Source organism: Sciurus carolinensis, unplaced genomic scaffold (assembly GCF_902686445.1).
Source record: "Sciurus carolinensis unplaced genomic scaffold, mSciCar1.2, whole genome shotgun sequence".
Classification (NCBI taxonomy): domain Eukaryota; kingdom Metazoa; phylum Chordata; class Mammalia; order Rodentia; family Sciuridae; genus Sciurus; species Sciurus carolinensis.
Genome location: NW_025920145.1, coordinates 1,125,918 through 1,133,580, shown reverse-complemented (window position 1 = coordinate 1,133,580; position 7,663 = coordinate 1,125,918). Strand labels below are relative to the sequence as shown.

General features: G+C 47.0%; 1 pseudogene; it reads left to right on the top strand.

Moving 5' to 3' along the window:
* Positions 1-4,474: 4,474 nt before the first annotated feature.
* Positions 4,475-7,193, top strand: LOC124974368 (E3 ubiquitin-protein ligase ZNF598-like; annotated as a pseudogene).
* Positions 7,194-7,663: the final 470 nt, after the last annotated feature.

The following is a 7,663-nucleotide window of genomic DNA, read 5'->3' as shown; positions in this document are numbered from 1 at the left end:
ACAATCATCCTGGCAGACCTTCCTGTTTTAGATCACTTTTTCATCGCTGTGACCAAAAGACTCAACAAGAAAATTTTAGAGGAAGGAAGATTTATCTGGGGCTCACAGATTCAGAAGTCTCTATATGGCTGGTTGCATTGCTTTGCACACAAGTAGTGGCAGAACATCATGGTGGAAGAGTATGATGGAGGAAAGCAGTCAGAACATGGCACCAGGATGCCTAGAGAGTTTGCCTCACCACACACAAAATATAAACCCCAAGTGAACATCCCAGGAACACATGCCCTCCAGACACACCTTACCTGCCTACAGTCACAATCCATTTAATCCATAGCCATGGATTTTTCCACTGATTGGCTTACAACTTCCATAACCCAATCATTTGACTTCTCAACCTTCTTCTGTTAGTTCACATATGAGTACTGGGGGACATCCCATATCTGAACCACAACACTCCCAATGTTCCTAGTCAGGTTGCAGTTTCTAGTCATTCCCAGGAACTGTGTAGAAGATAGTGGACCTAATCTGCAGTTATGAACTCATGTTTGAAGCTGATTAAGAAATACAAAGCTGATGATGTATTTTAGTGGACTTGTTAATATTGTCACCCTGATCCCTAAAATCTCAAATCCTTCAACCTAGAAGCCCCATGGTGAGTTACATAAAAGAAGGTACCATGTGGAATTAGCCTGATCTCTGGGTCTTGCTGTGACTCTCTTGCACACCTTGGTGAATATCATCAGCACTCAACACACATCTCTTATAAATGATGAACTGTGCCTCTGTGTACTGGCCAGTTTGGCCATCAGAAACACCGACACATGGCCCAGAAAATGAAGACTAGAAGAAAGTGTATCACAGAATGAATTTATAACACGTGTACCATCTTTGAATCTTTTACCTGGTTCCTTCTAACCTGAGTATGGATTAAGATAAAGAGGCTTCTTTCAACACAAGCATCTGAGAATTAGTAATGCTGGTCTACAATGCCTCTATGAGTCTTATTATCTTGTCAGATCTAATCCTGTGAAGTGATACTTATCCCTTTCACCTACTAGATCATTCCACAGTCTCCCCAAACCTATGTCCTAGTTTATTTTCTATTTTTTCTCTTTGAGTGCAGAAAAAGAGACCAAGAGTTGAATGTGTCCACACTCACATGATCCAAATAGAGGAGCCAAGATGGGAACCCAGACTTGGGCCCCAATGCTGAGGTCTGAACAAGTCCCCTGGGTGTGAGATCAAGAGTCACCATGCACAGGAATAGGAGTCAGGAACTCTGTGATCTTGTGGAAATCCCAGACACTAGCTACACTATGACCTAGTGTCATGGAGTCTCAGCCTGGCATAGTGGTCACAATGTAGAAAGCACATGTCTCCATCAGATCACAGGTTCTGAGAGTTGGGACACGCATTTGAACTCATCAGATTCCGTCAGTAATGGGTCACCCTCAACAACATTCAAACAACTAGTGTGGCTTTAGTAGTATTTGTTGGCATCATCTGAGTGAGCCCTGGAAACACTGAAAGCCCATGACTGCACATCCTGGGAGAGTGACAAAGGAAAGCTCAGAGAATGCTCTGCTGCCACCCTGGATGTCACCTTCTGTGATTCTCAGATGAGATGAACCTTGCAGAGGAAACTCTTTCTGCCCCTTGAAAAGGCATCACTGGTACAGACAGTTGGTGTTTCTCTGTCTGGGCTGAGCCTCTCTGTGCAGTACCACTTCAATTAGAGTCTGACTGGTGCCACCATGTAAGGAAATATTTGAAAGTGTAGTAAAAATTATATGTGGAAGAGTGGAAGATCATTGTCTCTTCTGAAGAGTGTCTAATAGAATAATGAGGGAAACATTACTTTAGATCTCTTTTGAGATCATACAAAATAGTACAGTGAGTTATTTTGTAGTTATTAAAAAAATGCAAGTGTGCTCTATTAATAACTTTGGGAAAAGCTCATAATGTGCTTAAGTTTAGACAACTTTCCAAATAATATCCTATGTCACTTTTGCAAATAAAATTCATGAAAATATGTGTTTTATATATTGGTTTTTTAAACACCTCGATGTTCCACTTCTCCAAAACCAGTTAGGTTTATTGCAAACTGAAACTTTCCATCCTAACATTAAGTCCACTGGATTCATATCAAATCTACCCATTCATCTCCTGTTCATTAGTCTGTGTCTGTCCATCAATTATTACCTGTGCATCAACAGAGTGCAGATTAACTAAGCTGTCAATCAAATACAAATGGCTTTGTTCCTGCCATATAGTATCATCTAATCTAATCTGACCGTGGTTTGTTGTGATTCATCCTCCAGCTTCAGTTTCTTCCTCAACTTTATTTCTCATCGATCTACAAAATATTATCCATTCCATGCATGCAGGTTATTTCCCCTATATACACCAAGATTTCTAGATTACTTACCTCCAAGGAAGGAAGGAAGGGATGAAGGGATGTATAGAAGAATGGAAAGAAGGAAGGAAGGAAGGAAGGAAGGAAGGAAGGAAGGAAGGAAGAAGGAAGGAAGGAAGACAAGCAAATGCCACTTTTATCAATTTATTGAAATTATATCAACTTGCTGAAATTTTTCATTAAGACTCAAATGATAATTCAATGAAATTTTGACATTTAGTCAATAATACTATTAGGGATTGTGTGTGTGTGAGTGTGTGTGTGTGTGTGTGTGTGTGTGTAAGAAGGAATCAAATAGGCCCTAATGTATATATCAGTTATTGAACTATTTAAGGTCCATTCCTGGATAATTCACTTCTGCATGGCTTGGCCTACTTCCTTGGCATTGGTCATCTGCATATTCCTATTTGTGGTGATTGTTCAGTATTGTGCATATCAACACCTGTGCTTTCTGAGGGTCTTTACAGGGTGTCTTTGCCCTCTCTTGCTTAGCTTAGAGACTTATGCATCACTCTTTAGGCTCACCTTTCTCTCTGTGTCTGAGGGGTCCCCCAGCTCTTAGCAGGGATTATGACCACTCTACAACATGCTCAGAGTTAGATGGACAAGGAGCTGCCAGGGTCTACTAAAATAAGGGCTGTTTCCCACATCTATACTTGACTGTATTTCTTTCAGAAAATCCTGAGGAACCCCATGGAGGTCTCCAGAAGCTTCCCTTACCCATTGCAAAAACCTGTTCCACCAGGGGGTGAGTGCAGGTCTAGATGAGAACTTGAGGGGTGCTCTAAGAAGTCACAGAGAGCAGCAGGGAGCTCCACTGCCACCTGCTCCTGGCAATTCCTCCTCATCCAGAACTGTTGCCTGGACTCTGATCTGGGTCACTAAGAGTATTTGTAATATGAAGGATAATCATACTGAGTTTGTTTTATTGCTTTTGTTTGTTTTAAATGTTTTCTTGGCTATTCATAATTTTTACATATGGAGAGGACAAAAAGAATTTTTTCTTTCTTCATTTTTGTGTGACATTAAAATTAAAGAATCAGGAATTTGAAAGACTTAGGAAACAAACTAGGTGGCATGTTGCTAGCACTGGGACAGAGTCTTTGCATGATGCTCCATGGGAAAATCCCCTACATGACAGCTGCTGGCTGCAGGACACAGAGTTTCCAGCTTAGCTGGAAGGAGCGAACTCTAAGTTCTGCCTTATTCACACACTGCACATCTATAAAATGCCTGTGATCATATCCTCCCAGAAACAGCTCAGTGCTTTCCAGACTTGGGAAAATAGAAAAAGATACATCAGGCAGTAAGGAGAAGTGGGATGTGCAAATCATTGTGGCAGTACTTTTAACAATCCTAATGGACACCATTAGTATGTGTTTAAATAAAGCCATTCTCATTGAAAACTGAAAATAGTCACTTTTTTTCATTTTTAAATTTATTTGCTCTAATTAGTTGTATATGACAGTAGAATGCATTTTTACATTTTGATAGATAAAACATAAATAGAATGTAATATATAGTTCCCATTACAATGAAATTTACAAACACAAGGTATAATTTCATGGCTGCTAATGTGTTCACAGAATTGTTCAATAATGACATAATTTAATTTTAGGCATTGACTTTTTTAGTGTTCCTGGAATTGAACCCAGAACCTCATGCATGCTAATCAAGCATTCTATCACTGAGCTACACCACAGGTCCTTGCTCTAAATTTTGGTTTTGAGACATGGTTGTGCTAAGTCACCCAGATTGAATTCAAACTTGTGATCCTCCCTCTTTAATCTCCTAAGTACTTGGGATTACAGGTGTGTGTGATCATGACCAGGCATCATTAAAATATCCTTTATCAGCATCTTTCCTGGAATTTACATATAATTTAATATTACATTATATATTTTTCATTTATTTTAATATTAATGTAACAAAATTCCTTCTGTCCAGTGTTCTGCTTTCATTCCTAATAATGATTTCTACCTAGACTTATGTAGATTTTACAGCATATCTTTCACCACATCATGAAATTAAAATGGGGGAGGGGACCGGAGCCCCGCCATGGCCACAGCGGGTGCCTAGAGTTGGCGCAGGGCCCTGGAAGCTGTGGTGGCAGCGGTGCCTAAGGGGGGCGGCAGGAGTTGCGTGCTGTGCTGCGGAGATTTGGAGGCCAAGGCGCTGGGCCGCTGCGACCATCCAGTGTGCTATGGCTGCTCCACCAAGATGCAGGGTGCTGTGCTAGAAGTGCTACTGCACTGTGTGCCGCGAGGAGCTGAGCTAGGCGGTCTTGAGAAGAAGCTTCCTGCCTTTGCCACAATCCCCATCCAGCAGCTACAGCACGAGGAGAAATATGACATGGACTTTGCAGATGGAAAGGTGTTTGCATTGTACAGGCAGCTGTTGCAGCATGAGTGCCCACAGTGCCCCCAGTTGCTGCCCTTTGGCCTCTTCAGGGACCTGGAGCAGCCCATGCAGAAGCAGCATGAGCTTTCCTCTGCAAGCTGTGCCTGGAGCACCTGAAGATCTTCAACTAGGAGCGCAAGTGCTACTCGCGCAAGGACCTGGCTCGGCACAGCATGCAAGGGGATCCTGAAGACACATCACACCATGGACACCCGATCTGCAAGTTCTGTGATGAGTGGTACCTGAACAATGATGAGCAGCTGAATCACTTGCACTGAGACTACTACTTAAGTCACTTCTGTGACTCAGATGTGGGCCAGGACTACTACAGAGGCTATACACACCTGAGTGAGCACTTCCCGGAGAAGTGCTTCCTGTGTGAGGAGTGCCGCTGCAGCACAGAGCAGTTCAGCCATGCCTTCAGCACTGAGATAGACCAGATAGTGCACTGGACTGCCTGCCACAGCCTCAGCCTTGCTGAGGTACGCCAGAACCACCAGATTGACCTGCAGTTCAGTTTTGCACCAGGGCACTCACATCGGAGTGAGGAGATTGTCAGTGGTGAGGACTATGAGAGGTGGACAGGCACAACCCCTAGGGTCAATGGGGCTGGGCCAGCAGCCGTGGACCCCAGCAGAGCCTTCAAGGAAGCTGGAGGTACAAGAGGGAAGAAGAGGACTGAGAACTGGCTGCTGCCATCTGGGCATCAGTGGCTACACAGCTAGAGGAGACTCCCAGGAGCAAGAACCAGGAGGAGGGTGGTAGGCCTAAGAAGGAAGAGGCCGTGGGCTGGGGCCCATGAGCCCCATGGACCCCGGTGCCTAACTCAGCCTCAGAGTGAAGGCCCAGGCCCCAGGGAGGTTTCAGCAAATGGTCCTGTAGGCCAGGAAGACTGCCTGGGCCTGGGTCCACTGCTCACTCCCCAAAGCACCCTTCTACCCACTCCAAAATTCAAGGATGAAGATTTCCCCAGTCTCTGTGCTTCTACTTCCTCCTGCTGCACAGTGGCAGCCCCTGGTCTTGTGGGGCTAGCGCTGGTGTACCCTGGTCCCACCAGGGGTAGAAACACCTTCTAGGAGGACTTCCCTGCTCTGGTGTCCTCTGCATCCAAGTCCAGTACCATCCTAGGAAGCCTCATCTCTGCCTAGAACAGCAGTTGCTGCAAGAAAGGGGCTCCACCCACTCCAGGGGCCCAGGCTGCTGGTGGGAGCAGCCAGACCTTCAGAAAGACTGGAAAGGGGGTCAGGGGTGGACGGAACTGTGACCTGCCCCCTGTGGAGGAGCAGGGAAGTGGCCTTGGGGCCCAGGAGTTGTGGGGCATGCCCACTGGGACAACTGCTTTTCTGCTGGGGCCAGCCTCCACCCAGACCTCCACCAAGGTTGGCAAGAAAAAGAAGGTGGGCTCTGAGAAACCTGGTACCACACTGTCCCCACCACTGCCCTCTGACCATACTCCAAAGCCCTGGCCTGAGCAGGCCCCTGAAGCCCCTGTGAGTAGTGCAGAAGGGCCAGTAGCTGTCATCAGCAATGGACACACAGAAGGGCCGACCCCGGCTCAGAGCACCCCCAAAGAAACCCTGGGGCTCCCAAGGCCTCTGGAGCCTCTTCTCTGCCCCACTCCCCAGGAAGACTTCCCAGCCCTGGGACCCCTGCCCACCCAGGATGCCTCCTCCCCCAGGCTTCAACACTGTTGTGCTCCTGAAGGGCACACCACCCCCAACCCCACTGGGCCTGGCACCTTCTGTCCTCAAGACACCCCCAAACACCAGCTTCTACAGCCTCCTCTCTAGTCACCACCCAGCCTGCATTCCCAGCCCCACCAATACCACCACCACGACCACCACCACAAAAGCACCCATGCTGGCATCCACACCATGAGCCTACTTGGTCCCGGAGAACTTTTGGGAGAGGAACCTGCAGCTCATCCAGTCTATCAAGGACTTTGTGCAGAGCAACAAGTCCTGCTTCAGCAAGTTTAAGAGCCACTTGGGGGAGTTCAGACAGGGAATGATCTCTGCAGCCCAGTACTAAAATAGCCACCAGGACCTGCTTTGGGAGAACTTCCAGAAGATCTTCAGTGAGCTGCTGGTGCTGCTGCCTGACATGGCCAAGCAGCAGGAGCTGCTGTCTGCACACACACACTTCTGCAGCTGTGAGAAGCCAGCAGGCACCAAGTCCAAGGGGAATAAGAAGAGTGCATGGCAGCCCAGCACCCAGCAGGTGGGTCTGGACTGCTGTGTGTGCCCACCTGCCAGCAGGTGCTGGTGCAGGGTGAAGTCAGTAGCCACCAGGTGCTGCTTGCTGCCCAGACAATGACTTCCCCTCCCTTCAAGCCATTGCCAGGATTATCATACAGCTCCTGCCAAAGGAGGCCTGATCTGTCACAACTGTGCACCTCCTTTCTCCTTCCTTCCTTCCTCCCACCAGCTGCCAGGCAGCCATGTAATGTCCTGGTAAGACTGCTGCTCAGACCTCTTGGTTGTCCAGGCCAGCCAGGGGGTCACCAGGAAGGTCCACCCTGTGTCGTCAGCACACCATCAAGCAGAAGTTCCACCCCTTGCTCAGCAGTGGGCCAGTCTTGGTTTTTATTCTTGTGCTTTTGGAAAGTGCCAGGGAGGGCAGGTCTGGGATGCCAGGACCTCTGCTTGTGGTCACAGCCAGAGACTTCGGTGGCCCAAACTGGGTCCTCATGAGACTGAGCTGAAAGCTGTGGATTCCTTGGTGCTGGAGTTGGCTGTCCAGTGTGTCATGTAAACATTTCACAATTCAAGAGTGTTCAGGGAGTAAAAGCAGATAAAATTGTGCTACTTGAAGTTGAATCTTTCTATGAGATAAGCTGAATCTGGG